A 15,209-nucleotide genomic window follows, 5' to 3' on the forward strand; every position below is an offset into this window, starting at 1 on the left:
CTTTATACCCAAAATTGAAGATTATTGTTTCTGATGTCAAATATTTCTACCCACCTGCAATAGCAATTTTTTTTACTCAATCTTTTCATGTTTATGAACATTTTAAGCATGAAAAACAATGATTTAATGAATTAAAATTTTGCATAAAAGTCCATTACTCTGTTCAAAAGCAGAAAAAAATGATTACTTAAATTACATTTTCTGTCAAAATTCAACTTGTAAAAATAAAAATTAATAAAATTTTTTTTTTCAAAAATTTCTTCTCAAGGCACGATTTGCATCCATCCCTCCGGTTCCATAAACTATTACTAATGCCACACGGCTACTACTGCAGCTAGCAAAATCGAGTTTTTGAGTGGTATACATGTTGCCACTGGCGACTAGGTGCAGTATAATTTGGAGGGTATTTTTTTGGAAACAAATTTACTGCGAAAAAACAAAATCGACCAAATGGGCCCTTCTTGGAAAAACTTTAGTTCTGTTTTTCTCCACTTGGAGCGCACCTGCGGCCTTGATACTTTAACATGTGATAGTCAGATATGTTCTACATCGAAATCCATCAAAACCTCAATTATTGATTCTCTCAACTTTTTCACAAAAAACGCGATTATCTTGATAAATATAAGCGACCAAATGGGCCCATTACCTACAGAATGACACAAATATTGAAGTTGAAATTGAAAAACTACCACTTGTGAACTGGTCCGCAATTGATACCTGACAATCCTTTTGAAATTGAAAAATTCATTGAAAAAAAAAATGATCTACCTACCAATTATGGATCAAATCAAACCAATTATGGACCAAAACAGAATTTCACAATTTGAATGTTTATTCACCAAGACATGAAAATATATGTGGTATGCAACATAAATACATAAGACTTGTCTTATAATCATCAATTTTGAAAACATTACAGCAATTCGTTGCCTTAGTTGCAAAGTAGCGTATGTCCATCTGTTAACTTGATACTTCGTGTAAAAGTGCTTTCAATCTGGAGCACCATCTATTGGGTTTTAGTAGTAGCCAATGGGTAGGTATGTCGGAGACATGTCCCACCAGCATACTTACCCATTGGCTACCACTAAAACCCAATAGATGGCGCTCCAGATTGAAAGCACTTTTACACGAAGTATCAAGTGAACAGATGGACATACGCTACTTTGCAACTAAGGCAACGAATTTCATGTTTGAACGTTGTCATTCTACCAAAAAGCACCTAAACATACCTAAACCTTTAATCAGCAAAAAAGTTTGAACATGCAAAAAAGTAGTTCTTGGTGCTTAGCTTCACACATAGAAACTAAATGTTCGTCGAATATACTCTTTGGATAGATGTAATTGAATTAATTAAAAACCCTTGTACAAATTTAACAAAATTTTTGCTGTAAAAATTTTTACTTTCTGATTACAAACACGCGGAGCACACTGATAACACCCAACATCCAAAGACCATGCATTTCTAGGTTGGCTACACTCAAGGCTACACAATGCCGCAATTGGCACTCCTAACCGACAAATTGCGAACTGTAGAGGGTAGATGAGGACCCAAAGTACTCATTATAGCAGGGAATATATTATGCCCTCGGTCGTCGGTAACACTGCTGGTGCAGTGCCATCTAGTGGATTAGTTCCGTGAGATGCAGACGACCGAAACAGACTGCCGTGTCCGCTTCACAGTTGTCTCAGGTCGCTTAGAGTAATCGCTCCTCTGGACGGACATTAGGACAACCAGCCTTTTGAGCAGAACTGCACGGGCGCGTGTGTATTTATAGCTCTAGGTATTACCTATCAGCCTTGTGTAAATGTATGTTCATTAAGAGAAGCTCAATAAAGTGTTAAGAGTGATTCATCATCTTTTGGTTTATTGGTCGGACGAATAGTGGCATACACACAATCTGTATGAGGGAAGGTGTAGAACTGTAGAGTATTAATTAGCCAAGCATACCCCGGATAGGTACACAGGGAACCAAATCCTCTCAGCAGGACTAAGTTCCCACCTATCTTCTCTTTACAGATCTAGCCAGGACATCTCAAAACAAAGATCCATAATTGGTACCCCCATCCATAACTGGTAGTTTACCTTATGCTAAATTTTTGAGCTAATTTGCAGTCTGTAGCAAAAATTGTAGCTATAACTCATTATTGACCAAATTGCTGGGCCATCAAGATCAATTTGGTTTCTTTCACCTTTGAAAGGCGGAAACGCTTAGCTACCTACCTTCATATACGAGTATCTATGTATCTTAATTTGTGGCCTCCTGGTGAACTACATAATTGAAATTTGACATGTCAGTTTGTCCATTTGCATAAATACGAGTATAGGTGCGGGCATGGTAAAAAGGTACTAGGGAACATTGTACGTGTAAATTTGAAAAAGGTACCGTAACGACGACGACGAGCGACGCCGTTGTGCCGAGAGGGGAAGAGAGAGAGAGAGAGATGCAAGTTGAGGCAAGTTGAATCGTGGAAAAGCTGACACTCTGTTGATACCTTTCAGTTATTTCTTGCACATTTATTTTGTAACATTCTACCTACCTACGTTATATTAATGGAAATTCGTTGTACCGTGAAAGCTTCTTATCGCGACTTTTATATGCAGTGTTTTATAATGCGAACTGCTATTTCGTACCAAATTTCAATTTTTCCTGCTCTTTTGCTGGATACGCGTAGAAGATAGGTTACCTGCTGTTTAATCTTTCAATAAACGGCTTTTTTCGTTTGATATTTTTCCTCTGTTTTGCTGTTGGCTTTTTTTTCCACTTTGGTACTTCACCACTTGCTTGGTTTCTCTTTTGTTCGAGCTGATTTCGCTTCCGCCTCCGGCAGGCTTTCCCACCTTTTACTCGTATAGCTCTTGCTTTTACGCGTTCGTGTTACCAGCAGTGAGAAAAGTAGCCGAGAGCTAAACTGCAAAAATATTAATTTTTCTGAAAGATGATGCGCGCTATAGGCTACCTGTGCTTCTCAAAGCTTACTTTTGTATTAGTAATGATGAGATTTTAACCAATGTAGGTACCTCTATCGTCAGAGTTTTAGCACCTGAGAGTGTAAGAAAAAAAAATTACCATCGCACTTTCATCCGCACTCCGCAGACAGTGATACCCTTTCTTGAATGCTGTTCAACCAGAAGTCTAAAATAATCAACTGATTATTCGACTTGTGATGTCTGTATACTCTGTACCTTCAACTTACACGTTTCTGTTTTCGAGTAATGTGTACTCTTCTCTCGAAGATTATAAAAGTTGACAGACTTTTTTTTACCAAATAAATCCAACGTTTGGAAAATTTTCTCGGAATAGCAAACGAATGCCTACTTTTCGATTCCATTACCTACCTATCGGATGAGCGTTTTATTCGAAAACGTTTTTTTTTCTATCCTTCTCGCGGGTCGTTTTTTTCTTCTTTATTTACTTAGGTACTTTTTCGTAGTTGTTGGCTATTTTTTATCATTTTTTTGCTGCCATCATTTTCAAATTGTAGTAATTTGTTTTCCGAAGAAAAGAAAATATCGTCGGTTCGAAAATAGAAAAACTTTTTTTTTATTAGTTCTCATTTTTTTTTTTTTTTTGGAAAAGGCGCTCGCTTTACAGTTCGATTATGGTACCAATACCAGTGAAACCTCAATAATAAAAGTGGTTCAAAATATTAAACAAATCTGATTTTCTAAACGTAGTAGGTACCTCAAAAAAAGAACAGAGAGAAATAAATATAGAAATGTTATGGTACCTTAAGCACATATTAAGGTTGGTAACTTGATTGAAAAGAGCAGCCACTGAATATTACGCTGGTACCTATTTGAAAGCATCGAGAGGTGCAAAGTGCAATTTACAAATAGATCCTAGATAGTTACCTAAGTAATTACATACAAAATCCAAGTCAACGAGTTTCGAAATTACATTCGTAGTACTTATACGAAAAAAAGATTGATGCAAAAAATAAAATGAAATAAAATAAAAATAAAGCATTTCAGAAAATCGTATCTTATCACCAGAAACGCTCGCATTAACGTTTCACATTTCACAAAACCAATCGTAAAAATTGACCATTTGCTATTCACTTTCGACGACTAGCAGTGGAGATAATGTATTCCCCATTATCAAATTAGAAAACGAGTTGGTTCTCGGAGCTGTGAAAACAGTTTTCTGTAATGTAGGTATCTGCTATCAACATGGCTTGATCACCACATCAAATTACGCCCATCTAACAACGTATGTGTAAGTGATGAAGCGAGTAAGTACATTAAAGCGTTTAGTAGCCCTATACACGCGGATTTGCGGATACCAAAACAACCCACCTAGTGCCGAATTCCGAAAAAGCTCTGTAATAAATTGTTTTTGTTCAGTAAATGAAACCAATGTTCACACATTACAGCAGTCCCTTCATCTAGAGCGCTAGTAACCGCATCTAAGAAGATCTGAGATTAAATAATTCGTTATCTGTTTGGAAAATTTATCATTTTCGTGTCTTTTGTCTTTTAACGTAGTCAACGTTGCTCTAAATTTGAACTTTTTTTGACAAGTAATGCTGACCTTAAAGGTCTAAAAACAGCAAAAAACTACAAAAACCCGCATTTTCTCACGTTTTTAGTCAAATTTTTGTAAAAAATGGGGCTATTTGCGGTAGACCAGACATTTATATATTTATAAGTTTCAATACATTGGTGATTTTTATATTTTATAACCTTGAACCGGTTCTAATCGATCAAATAAAGTCAAACTTGGGGAATGAGGTTCTCTTGGGAGCTGTAGTTGACCCCTGCAGTTGGGAGGGTCAAAGTTGAAAATTACAGTAAAGTCATTTTTTTGGAGAAGCATAGTTTGCCCCCCAAATCAATGCCAAGAGTCCAAACTCATACCATTGGTGTATACCGCCATTGTAACCAACATATCTGAGTTTCAGATTCCTAGGTCATTTTCACCACATTTAAGGTGGAAAACCCCTGATTTTGACCCTATTTTTGACCCCATCCCACTCTTAAAATTGACCTAAGAAGCCCAAATGTCCAGCATACAATGGTACGGTGCCACTTACCTAAATTTCACACCACAAATTATTGAGAAATTTTAAGATCATTGAAAATTTCCAAAAAATGAACACTTTAATAAAGAGTAAATTTGGAAAAAGAGGAGTATCGATAATGCCATTTTTTGGGCCCGGGCAGCTAACTGGACCACTCTTAAAATGTTGTAATAAATATACCAAATACGAATCCGTGGGTTAGTTTACACAAAATGACCACTTTTTGGGTTTCAGGGGTTCCCAAAGTTGCGAATAAAGAAATTATTTTAGGAACCACTGAGTATTATTTTCAAAAACTTTTTTAGCGTAATATATCTGTTTGAACCTGATTAGGTTATTCGAGATGATTATTCTATTTTTGACCCTCGGGGGCAGAAATTGGGGGATTTCGATTTTTTGAAAATTTTGGAACCACCATTTTGGACCTACCCCTTCGAGCCCCGCTAAAAAGCGTTTTACAGTTGATTAGTATCTGAAAGACGTCCATCTTACCAAATTTTGAGCTCAATAAAAGTTTGCGCTGATACTCAAAAATCCAATAATTTTCCAATTTTTCGTAATTTCGATATCTTGGGAACCCCTGGAGAACTAGAAACCTGTGATTTGCGCCAAACGTAACGTTTTCAGGTATATATTCAATTATCCAAATGAAAAAGTTTGATAAAGGTCCCTGCATATTCGTAATTTTGAACTCTTTTTTTAGAGACCCCCACTTTTGGCACCCCTAAAAAAGGCGTTTATTCATATTTTTTCAAATAATTTGGAGAATTCACGTTTAAAACACACTAGCAAGTACTCAATACTTTTTTATTTTATTTTTCCTGTAACTTTCAAAATTGAGCTATTTGAGGTCAAATTCTGACATTTTTACTTCGTTGAAATCGTGAAAACGTGATTTTCACGTCTTTTCGAAGAGTTAAATCTCAGAATTTGACCCAAAATAGCTCAATTTTGAATGTTATAGGAAAAATCATATGAAAAAATATCGAGCACTTGCTAGTGTGTTTGAAAAATAAATTCTTCAATTTATTAGAAAAAATGTGCATAAACGCCTTTTTTAGGGATGCCTAAAATTGGAGGGGGTCTAAAAAAGGGGTTCAAAATTACGAATATATAGGGAGCCTAATTGAACTTTTTCATCAAGATTATTGAATATATACCTTAAAACGTTACGTTTGGCGCAAATCACAGGTTTCTAGTTCTCCAGGGGTTCCCAAAATATCGAAATTACGAAAAATTGGAAAATTATTGGATTTTTGAGTATCAGCGCAAACTTTTATTGAGCTCAAAATTTGGTAAGATGGACGTCTTTCAGATACTAATCAACTGTAAAACGCTTTTTAGCGGGGCTCGAAGGGGTAGATCCAAAATGGTGGTTCCAAAATTTTCAAAAAATCGAAATCCCCCAATTTCTGCCCCCGAGGGTCAAAAATAGAATAATCATCTCGCATAACCTTTATCAGGTTCAAACAGATATATTACGCTAAAAAAGGTTTTGAAAATAATACTCAGTGGTTCCTAAAATAATTTCTTTATTCGCAACTTTGGGAACCCCTGGAGCCCAAAAAGTGATCATTTTGGGTCAACTAACCGCGGATTCGTACTTGGTATATTTATTACAACATTTTATGAGTGGTCGAGCCGTAGGTAAGTATCTCAAAAATTTTAGCAAAATTGGTGAAATTTGTCCACACATCATTGCACGTTACCAATAAAATTGATCAAATTTCGTCAAAGGAAAATAAAATTTGCTCGAGTTATGTGAAGTATCGTCATAAAGATCATACCTAGTAGCGTGAAAATTGTCAAAAATTGACGAAATTATATTACTCGTAAATTGATCCTAATTTGGCGGAAGTATCAATATGGTTGTCTGTCAGTTAATTTAACCCATTTTCTACAGAAGAAAAAAAAACTCGATTTCTGGTCGAAAATCGCAGTTTAACGCGAGAGGCGGTTTTTTTTTCATTTCCTTCGCAAAATGAATAAGTAGGTACTCGTAGGTACACCTTCTTACATGTACACATCGTTAGTCACGTTAAAAGCTTTACACGAACGGAATGCGAACGCGAAGCCGAGTATTTTCATTTGTGAAAGCTTCGCTAACTGTACTTAATGTTGCTCGATATGAAAGTTGAATGTTTGACTTGAAAAGGCATCCGACATGACGAATATACGAGTACAGACGCACCGATATAAGCACTTAGGTACCGTTTTAGTTTTTACTTTTCACCTATGGCTCGTAAATCTCTACTTATACTTATAGGTATAGGTAGGTACTGTACTTTTACATCTCTCACATATTGGATATAAATATATGTATTTATTACTCACCTACCTAGTACCTACCTTTGGAATCAAACGTGGAATTTGCCAAATTTTTTTAGGTAGGATCGAACCACCAATCGATTGATGGCCTCCATTTCAACATTCCTAAAAAAAAATGAAACTCATAACCATAAGTACATATGTATCATCCAGGTACCTATTTAGTAGATAGGCTCGCTATTACATTTGACCAAATGAAAAATACAGACAGACTATTTTCGAGTCCAACTTGTTTAATTCTTCGCATTGTAATAAAATTTTCTAAAAATTCAGTCCTTATTGACATTGACGCGACGCATCAGTGCCACAACGCTGAATAATTTCTTAATTCCTAATAAGAATCAGCCTACTCTCGTTCATTTTGCGAAAGAAAAAAAAACTCGAACAAAAGAAAATATTTTAATCTCGTCGTCGAGCGACGAACGAATAAAAGAGCAAATCTCGCAAAGAAAGAAAAAAAAAGCTAAAAAATAAAGAAAAAAGGACGAAAACAGAAAACTCGAAGGTAAAAATCGGCTACGGCCTCGTCGATGGCGGATGGCGAAAGGCGAAATACTCGTACAGCTATACGCTATACGTATAGCGACAGTGACGACGAGTAAAAAGTCGAGCAAAAAGGTTTTATTAACGGAATTAAATTTCATGCAAAAACTAAGCTAGGCGCGGCCGCGACCGTCCGCAGCTGTGGCTTTTTTGTGCGAAAATTCGTCACATTGCGGCATGAATGGCGATGGCTCGGGCTCGTGCTCGGCGCCGCCGTTTCGTCGTCGGTATTCGGCAACTAATTAAATGTTTCGCTATAGTTAGTTGTAAAGCGATAATTTTCCGACGTGTTGCGTTTGAATTGCGAAGAAAAAAGCTCGAATGCGAGTCGAAGCGTGAGTATTAAATACAAAAAAGCTAAATGAGAATTGCTGATACGAGTATTAGCCAGCATCGTATCAAGTGTAGAATATTGTACCATACCTATGTACCAAAATGACCCTTTAGAAAATGAACCTATAATATGTAGCTCGCGCCGGCACAATAGGTTTACATCCCACGATGGCCGTCAGAGAAACGTATAGGTATAGGTTAGCACTGCTTTCGTGGGTTTAATCAACGTTGGTATCTGTATGGAAAAATAAGGTACACAAACACATTTTTTTCTGTTTTTTTTTTTTGGCTCCCCAGACACACAAGGTGCCGGGGGTTTTTTCTAATAAACATATATTTATTTACATTTTGAATCTAAGACTAAATCTAAAATGTATTATCTTAATTTATCCCTAATCCTAGATCTAAGATGCGGGGGGAGGGGGAGGGGGAGAGACGGGTTGTCCACCACAGCCCATACCCCCTAGGCAGTTGCCAAGGGCCCAATCACCCTACCAGGCTTCATTATTCACGGATGCCCATCAGGTAGACTGAGTACCCCAACGCGTCTTGGGAAAAGGATTTTTGGGAGGAGAATTTGGTGCCCAGGGGGGGGTCAACAAGTGTTGGTCTCCCCTTTGCATTACATGAGTTTCGGATATGGGGGGACATTTTGTCGCCTCAGTTGCAAAAACTTGTATCTCCAACTCTGAGATCACACCTTATGTAAACCGTTCTTTTTGCAGTGTAGCTCTCCCTATTGGACTTTACTGCTCAACTAAAAGATAGGTAACAGAGGGGGACCACCCACTCTTACCTATTTTTTAGTTGAACGTTCAAGTCCAATAGGAATCGCCACAGTGCAAAAAAATGGTTTACACAAGGTGTGATCTCAAGAGTTGGAGATACGAGTTTTTGCAACTAAGGCGATGATTTGCGAGGAGGCCGGTGCACTTGCTAAGGGCTTCACACCAGCCTCTCACATTGGACTTAAGAGTACAATACTAGATATGACTAATTATTATAGGCTGAAAAATTTAGGAAAATAGGTAGGATTAATTAACTTGGTCTACTTTGCAAATATGTACAGCATTATAATACAAAAAAAGAAATTAAGAAATTATAATACAAGAAAGAAACCCTCACTAAATTAATTTAAGCTTATGGTTTTGAGAAGAATATATTTAGAGCATGCATAAGTTTTGAAAAATCTAACTATTGTTATTTACAGCTTGAGGTAAGGTGCACCGGGGGAAGTTGGAATTCAGGGTAAGTTAGAAAACTTGCTCTAGCGCCTAGAGGTTTATATCTGGCGAAGTGCCACTAAAGGTGACTCAAGGGTACTACCCCTACTTCATCACGGCATAAAAATTTTCGCGATTCAGTTTCATTTTAGATGTCTTTGGTTCAATTGTATTTTGTTGTTGTTTTGAACTTATTTTGAATTTGGTCTAAAATACAGACTTTCTATTTCTTAGTTTTTCGCATATAGCGGACGAACCGTGCGTCCTAGTGAAAATCTGATGAGAGTGATCTCAAAGAGAATTAAATTCTCTACAATTTTGTTTCTGTGCAATTTTTCTAGGACGCTCGGTTTGTGATCTACACCTCTGCAAAGTTTAGCCTGTTCTGACTTCCCCCAATTGGGGTAAGTCAGGACAGTTTATATTTTATTCCACTGAGCGAAAGCTACTGTGTCAATCGCGCTCAAATTTTTACCATAGGTTAAGAACCCTTATGGGAACCTACACAATAAATTTGATCCATATTGGTTCATTAGAAGGGGAGTAACAGCTGGTCAAAGTTGAAATTGCGAAAAATCATTCTGACTTGCCCCGGTGTACCTTAATGCATTTTAATGGGTTATTTACAGGGCTTCTGCTGGTCGATGTTTGGTTGATAGATCAGGGTTGAAGCTGTTACTCCTTCTCTGGGTGCATACTCTGACAGTAACTGGGTGGTTCCTGAAGCATTCGATGATGGATTGTTTCACTGTTGTCCACTCCAGTTTATCCAGACCACACCCTAGTCTTAGTACTGCTGTCTTTTTGATCTTGAGTTGGTCACATTTGGCAGCAAGTGCTTTCATCGTCATTACAAAGTCATTGATTGATGGCTTATCATTGTACTGTTCTTTGGTGATGGCATAAAGGATGTAATTTCCACCTTTTTTGAGCTCAACTACTTCCCCAACCTTAGCACCCCTTAACCTCAGAGTGTCCTGGTTGCCAAAGGCTCGTTTAAATAGGAGCGCAATGCCCTTTGACATCCTGAAATCTCTGCTGACACAATGGGCCAGGGCAAACTGTGGGTATTGTCTAAACATATCATCCTCTAATTCCTCCAGGCCCTAGGGTGAAGATCCCATTTGATTTGGTCTCTATCTTTCCCCAGTTAGAGTGTTGGATTTTCTTTTCTAGTTCCTTCTAAGCTGGATTAACACTTGAAGATGTCAACCAACGTGTCTTATTTGTTAGAACAACTTTTAGACACACACAAAAACCGAGGTTGGACAATCCTACACAAACACGTGGGTAACCAAAATCACTAAAAGACCGATCACAAAAACGAAACAAATATCACGATGCGAAACCTTATTTCAGAGCATGAATAAAAAAACACAAGACCCAAAACTTTTTTCGGGGGGGGGGGTGGTTTTAAGTTTAATTCAATTTTAGATTTTGCGTTTTTTTTTCATTTTTTTCTCATTTCTTGACTTGAAGAAAACAATTTTTTTTTGTGAAAGTGAAAACGTTGTTACTTTTTGCTCCAGCGAGGATAGAGTGATAATTTTCTAAAGAAAAAATGATTCAAAAAACAAGTTTATCCACATTTGGCCCGATTTCTCGGCGAGCATCTCAAGTAATTTCGGCCAGAATAGGTATTAAGTATTGCTGTAAGGCGGGAAAAATTCAAAAAATCAAAAATTTTCCGTTCGTAGAGAAATTTGTGAAATTTACACTAATGGCTTCGTCTCGTCTGAAAACAATCACCCAAACCTGTGTTACACCATTTCGATTTATTAGGAAGCCTCCAGCACGATTTTCGATTTCTTCTCAAGAATTTTTTAAAATTCTGGAAAATCGAAATCGCGCTCGAGCCTTCACAATCACAGAAAATTGTAAAATTCGGTTCGAGGGATTTGATAATTAGTTTCTGAACAAATTTTCATCATCAAATTGCCCAAAATGGCCAATTATCAAGTTTTCAAAAATTCATCTAAAACCCGTAAATCAAGTTGTGCAGCTAAAAATGTTTTTGGAGGTTTCAAACCATGCTCTTTTCAAAAACCTTGGTCCTGTTTAAATAGGGGCGGATACCTTGAGAGGTTCGTCCCTTGTAAGAAAAAATTATACGGCGGAGTAGGTATACCTACCCATGAAAAACGCTCGCCAAAATTGGTCACTTTATTGGGTCGAACGACGAGTTTTTCGCATTTAAAACGCTTATTTTGGAAACAACATAAGAGAAAGAGGGTCATTAAAAAAGACATTTTAGATAAAAATAAAAGACGCCCGGTAATCCAACACAAAGAAAATGTTCTTTAAGATCCTTATTAATTATAAGATATAATCGGTACGCGTTTTTTACTTTTCTGCGATGTCGTTAATTACACTATTAGTACATTCTTTACCCTTCAAATGATATAACTAAAAAGATTAAATTTTAACAAAAAATAAAGCGAGCGAAGAAAGAAAAACTGTCCGTGAAAAAATCAACCAGGCACCTTTATGCTTTTGTTTATTTAGGCTTAGATACTACACAGTAAAACACTCTCTTAAAAAGTGTTAGTTTCGACTCCCAAAGATCATCTCAAATCTGGGGCCTTTAGTGAGGGAAAAAACACATAACCACAACTCGTACCTGCTCGAAGAGTGGTACTAGATACGTCAAATTATACGATAGGTAAGTATACATATGTATAGGTACCTATACCTACAACTTACTCGCTGATAAAGTCGTCGGTTGACTGAAAAAATATCGTATATAGAAAATTGTAATCTCATTCGAGCATACTCGTCGTATCTACTCGTAGATATACCTAGGTACTTATAAAAATGAAAACGAAAAATACTTTCACTTCGTGGAGGTATTTGGTCGAATGATCGATTTTTCTAATCGACTTGATTAAAATTCAAACGGTGCGGGGTGAAAAAAAGAAGCGTTTATTTAAAAATGACGCGAGAGAAGAAAGAGGAGAAGGGTTAGTACGCGTACGTACATTTCAATTGGAGCATTTCGCAAATACCAAGAATTTTTGCGCGAACGAACAAACGATATTATTAAGCATCATCGAGTAAGACAGAACATTTATTTATATTATTCGGTCGTGTATTTGATAGCGCGTATAAAAATACTTACACAAAACGAGAATACCATTCGGGCCATGTCGACGATGGGGAATTTTGAAAATGCGAAATTATCCCCAACTCAGACATGGCTTTTCGCAGAAACTCGCTTAGGAGGTGTAGTAGGTTCGAAAGTACGAAAGTACGTAGGTACCTACGAAAGTAACGCAGAACGGCGGTAAAATGCGCGATAAACGAGCTGTTTTCTCGCGTTTCCGTTCCTTTGAGCGAGCGAGCGTTCGTTTGTCGTTAATTAGAATGATTGATAGTCGGGCCAGACGAGAAGCCAGAAGCTGTTGCGAAGCAAACGTTATCAACGAATTTACAAAATATGTAAACCTATGTTGCTTGATAGGTACATTCGTACCTATCTATATGTACTCGTATTATGGAAAAGGTACAGGGACATGCTGTTTAGTGCATACTGCATCAAATGAGTGGATTTTCTTTTCGTATATTTCGTACCTAGGTGATCCTAAGTAGGAAGAGAGGCACCAACTTATTTCTACACGAATTGCGATGTAGACGGCAAGGGGGCTCTTTTTTTGGAAAATTAAACAGTCTTAACTTCGGCTTTACACCAGCAAGATTGATTTTGCTTGTGGTGTGTGCGGTTTTAAATTTTGTCTCAGAACAGGGGAACCGATCAATAAGAAACAAACTGTCACGTTACCCATTGGTAATTTCAACGCAACGGCAATACGATACGCGTACAGCGTACACCGTACACCAGCAACGCACCTAAAACTGTAATAGGTATTTTGAGATTGCTCTCTGATTAATGGTGAATCGGTGATTTATGACTTCTAACCTGAAGCTGTTGTTTTTGTCGTCGACTGCCGACTGTCGAGTGTCGCCGTTTACGAATGCAGGTACGATTGGTACGAGTACCTACTATACCTACACCTACCTTACCTACCAACCACGAATGCGAGAGCGAGACGAGCTGATACGGCTCGACTGATACTGCCTTAACGCACCTACCTACGTCTATACGTACATAACTAGATATATATATCTGAGAATTTGCGTTAAATATAAATGGTGTAAACTGTATTCAGAATTTGAATGATATTTGTAGTTTTTTTTAGAAATTTCAACTTTGAAAAAGAAAAACAAACAGGCCCGAACGAACTGAGGGTAAAAGATTTCTAGCAATTTTATTTAATGCTGAAATTGGCCAACGAAAGTGTAGTACTGTATTCGTTGCGATAGTGAGAGTTGGGCCTGGGAGTGACTTTTCTTTACGTTTTGAGGGCCTGGGATCATGATACGCTCATTCCCGCAATTCCAGGTATTTTGATCAAATTTGAAATCTCTCTAGGCCTGCACGATTCCTACAAAGTAGGTAGGTACTAATACAACCCTCAATTTTTGAACAATTCTTTAATTTATGAATCAATTCGTTCGCGAACGATTCGTGCGCGAATGATTCACAAAAAATAATTCAATCCGTTCGTGAATGATTCACCAAAACTTGAGCAAATGAATTGATTCGTTCGCAAATGAGTCACTAATACGAATCGATTCGATCGCGAACGAGTCACTAATACGAATCGATTCGATCGCGAACGAGTCACTTATATGAATCGATTCGTTCGCGAATGACTCACTTATACAAATCAATTCGTTCGCGAATGATTCGCCAAAACTTGAGCAAATGAATTGATTCGTTCGCAAATGAGTCACTAATACGAATCGATTCGATCGCGAACGAGTTACTTATATGAATCGATTCGTTCGTGAATGACTCACTTATACAAATCAATTCGTTCGCGAATGATTCACAAAAAATAATTCAATCCGTTCGTGAATGATTCACCAAAACTTGAGCAAATTAATTGATTCGTTTGCAAATGAGTCACTGATACGAATCGATTCGTTCGCGAATGAGTCACTTATATGAATCGATTCGTTCGAGAACGATTCACTTATACGAATCGATTCGTTCGCGAACGATTCACTTATACAAATCAATTCGTTCGCGAATGATTCACCAAAAATTGAGCAAATGAATCCATTTGTTCGCAAATGAGTTACTAATACGAATCAATTCGTTCGCGAATGATTCATCGAAAATTGAGTAAATGAATCGATTCGTTCGCGAATGATTCACAAAAAATTATTCAATTCGTTCGCGAATGATTCACAAAAAATTATTCAATCCGTTCGCGAATGATTCACAAAAAATTATTCAATCCGTTCGTGAATGATTCACCAAAAATTAAGCAAATGAATCGTTTCGTTTGCAAATGAGTCACCAATACGAATCGATTCGTTCTCGAACAAGTCACTTATATGAATCGATTCGTTCGCGAACGATTCACTTGTACGAATCAATTTGTTCGCGAACGATTCACTTGTACGAATCAATTCGTTCGCGAACGATTCCCCTATACGAATCAATTCGTTCGCAAACGATTCCCTTATACGAATCAATTCGTTCGCGAATGATTCACCAAAAATTGAGCAAGTGAATCGATTCGTTCGCAAATGAGTCACTAATACGAATCAATTCGTTCGCGAATGATTCATCAAAAATTGAGTAAATGAATCGATTTTTTCGCGAACGAGTCACTGATACGAATCGATTCGTTCCCGAATGGTTTAGTAACTATTGATCAACTCGTTCGCGAATGATTCACGAAGAAATCA

At 37.3% G+C, this 15,209-nt stretch overlaps 1 protein-coding gene across 5 annotated transcripts in view; it reads left to right on the plus strand.

Annotated features, from left to right (window-relative positions):
* Positions 1–15,209, plus strand: part of LOC135839796 (octopamine receptor beta-1R-like) — a 342,285-nt gene that overhangs the window by 317,910 nt on the left and 9,166 nt on the right. The gene's annotated exons all lie outside the window — the stretch shown is intronic.

Source organism: Planococcus citri, chromosome 3 (assembly GCF_950023065.1).
Source record: "Planococcus citri chromosome 3, ihPlaCitr1.1, whole genome shotgun sequence".
Lineage (NCBI taxonomy): Eukaryota > Metazoa > Arthropoda > Insecta > Hemiptera > Pseudococcidae > Planococcus > Planococcus citri.